The following is a 2,838-nucleotide window of genomic DNA, read 5'->3' as shown; positions in this document are numbered from 1 at the left end:
CCCGCTGCTGGCCGCGCACCTGGCTGAACCGCGCGTCCCCAGACCGCGCAGGTCCCCGCGGGCGCCTGGAGCTGCGCCTACTCCCGCCTCCGGCCTCCGGGTTGTCCGCGCGAGCTCTCCGGCTTCCAGCCGCGGGGCATTGCAGCGAGGGCGGGCCGGGGGGGGGAGGTTGCAGCAGGGTCAGGGCCAAGGGTAGCTAGGAGCCGGCCCTGATGGTCTCCACGGAGCGTCCGGCTCCTGGTCTGCTAACTTCGTACTTCTAAGAGGTTGACTGGCAAACACCTATTAAAGGTTAAAGAAATGGGCTCCAGCTGTTACATCTTGGACTAAAAAGTGGAAAGAATACAACACCGGGGAGATAAACGAAGCCCGACCCACTTTGCTCTCAACACAAATGAAGTCCTTCTTTGCTAAACTGAATGAAATTCATCCATAGCTGTCTATTAGGTTCATAAAATACTTCCTTCGACTGGCATATTTTCTTAATTTTTTTAATGTTCTATTTATTTCTGAGAAAGAGACTGTGAGCAGGGGAGGGTCAGAGAGAGAGGGAGGTACAGAATCTGAAACAGGCTCCAGGCTCTGTGCTGACAGCCAGCTCAGAGCCAGACCTGGGGCTCGAACCCACGAACCGTGAAATCATGACCTGAGCCGAAGTCTGACGCTTAACTGACTGAGCCACCCAGGGGGTCCCTCAACTGGCATATTTTTAACTGTTAAGTGTCAGGCAACCTGAGACCAAAATCTTAAGTATCTTTTTTTTAAGTATATCTATTTTTAGAGAGAGAGACAGAGAGAGAGAGACGGAGAGAGAGAATCCCAAGCAGGCTCTGTGCTGTCAGTGTGGAGCCCTAAACAGGGTTCAATTTCATTAATCCTCAAATCGTAACCTGAGCTGAAACTAAGAGTGGGTCGCTTAACTGAGCCACCCAGGCTCAGGAGACCAAAATTAAAATAATAATAATAACTGGTTTTGACTTGCTAAAAGCTTTTTGAGAGAAATAAGGCTTTTCAGAGAATCTGAGGATACTGTATTTGACTAAGTTTTCGATACTGTCATCATTAGATCATCTAATACATATATTGTCATTGATAGTTGCAAAGGCTTTTCATATGTACAGTGTCCCAATATTTCCTCAACAAGACCCAGAGCAAATAGGTCAGATTATTATCTCCATTTTTCAGTTGAAGAAATGGAAGCTCAGAAAGGTCAAGTGACTTACTGAGGTCACAGAGCTAGTGAGAGGTCAGTGCAAAGGCATCTGGCCTTAGTCATGATCTAGTCTTTGTATTCTATTGTGACAACTCTGGCTTGCTTTTGAAGTATGAAGTGCAAGGACAGACATGTAACATATTTAGGACTTTAGGAAAAGGCATAGGAGACACAGCATTAAACACCAATGAATGATCCTCCCTTATACAAAAGCACTAAAACCAAAAAACAAAGACAAACCCACTGACATAGTTACTGCAAGTCAGGAGGCAATTATGCTAATTAGCAACATGCCTCCTTCCTTAACAGAATAGTCTTAGTGTTAAACATATCATTTAATCTTTATAACCCTCATGTGACCCGGGTGATTTGGTCCAACACTCCCTAGTTCTATTGTGTGACTTAGTTATACCTATAAATATAGAACCTGTTTTACTTCATTTTTCTGGGAGATAAATTGCAGGAAAGGAAAGGGGGGTAAAAAACTCCCTCTCTTAAGTAATTAGAAGCAACTTTTGTGGTCCTTGGGGAATCTGAATCTTAGCTTCTAATTGCACACACATAAAAACAGAAGTTACCTTCTAGGGACATTATCAGGGACTCTGTCATGGCAAATATGCTTGAAATGGGGCCTGTTGCCTTCTTGGTTCTGGGCATGTTGCCATGTTCTTGATCTCTGAACTCCAGTGTTAACCTGCTACAGACTCCAGGAACCTATTAGGGGTCAGATAATAACTCCACATTACTTAGGGGTTCTTCGTCCTTAAAAAAAAAAGTTAGCATAAATGTTTTCTCCATTAAAAATGCAAATTAAAACTACATTCACAAAACGCTTTTTCATTTATCAGAACTGCAAAGATTAGAAAGTTTGATAACCACTGTGTGTTGGCAAAAGAATGGAGAAACAGGCAGTCACGGTGCTGATGTGCATGTGAATTAGAATGACCTCCTTTGAGAGCAATTCACACTACCTAAAAAAGCTGCAAGTGCACATATCCTTTGAGTCGGTAAGAATTGAACCTCAGAATTCATCTCACAACACACAGGAAATGGTAGATGTGTATAAGCTTGTCCATTTGCACATTGTTTATAATAACAAAAGATTGAAAAAAGTACAAATGTTCAGTAATAAAGGACTGGTAAGCCATGAAACAGCCATAAATGACATCCTAGGAAGCCTTAAGAAAAGAACGAGGGGAAATAAAACTAAAATAATATTTTAATTTAAATAAATATATGGGGCACCTGAGAGGCTCAGTCGGTAAAATGTCTCTCTGACTTCGGCTCAGGTCATGATCTCACGGTTCCTGAGTTCGAGCCCCACGTCAGGCTCTGTGCTGACAGCTCAAAGTCTGGAGCCTGCTTCTGATTTTGTGTCTCCCTCTTTTTCTGCCCCTCCTCTGCTCTCACCCTGTCTGTCTGTCTGTCTCTCTCTCTAAAAAATAAATAAACATTAAAAAAATTAAAAGAAGTAAACAAATGTGTTACATGGCAATGTTGATAAGCACTGCTCTATGTTCTAATAATTTAAAAACTTTTCAAAAAAGTAAATGCTCTTTGTACTTTTTTGAAATGTTATCCAAGATACATTATGTGCTCAATTTTTTAAAAAATCCAAAACAATT

The sequence above is a fragment of the Crocuta crocuta genome, unplaced genomic scaffold, assembly GCF_008692635.1.
Source record: "Crocuta crocuta isolate KB4526 unplaced genomic scaffold, BGI_CrCroc_1.0 scaffold140, whole genome shotgun sequence".
Lineage (NCBI taxonomy): Eukaryota > Metazoa > Chordata > Mammalia > Carnivora > Hyaenidae > Crocuta > Crocuta crocuta.
This window is presented reverse-complemented; position numbering follows the sequence as displayed.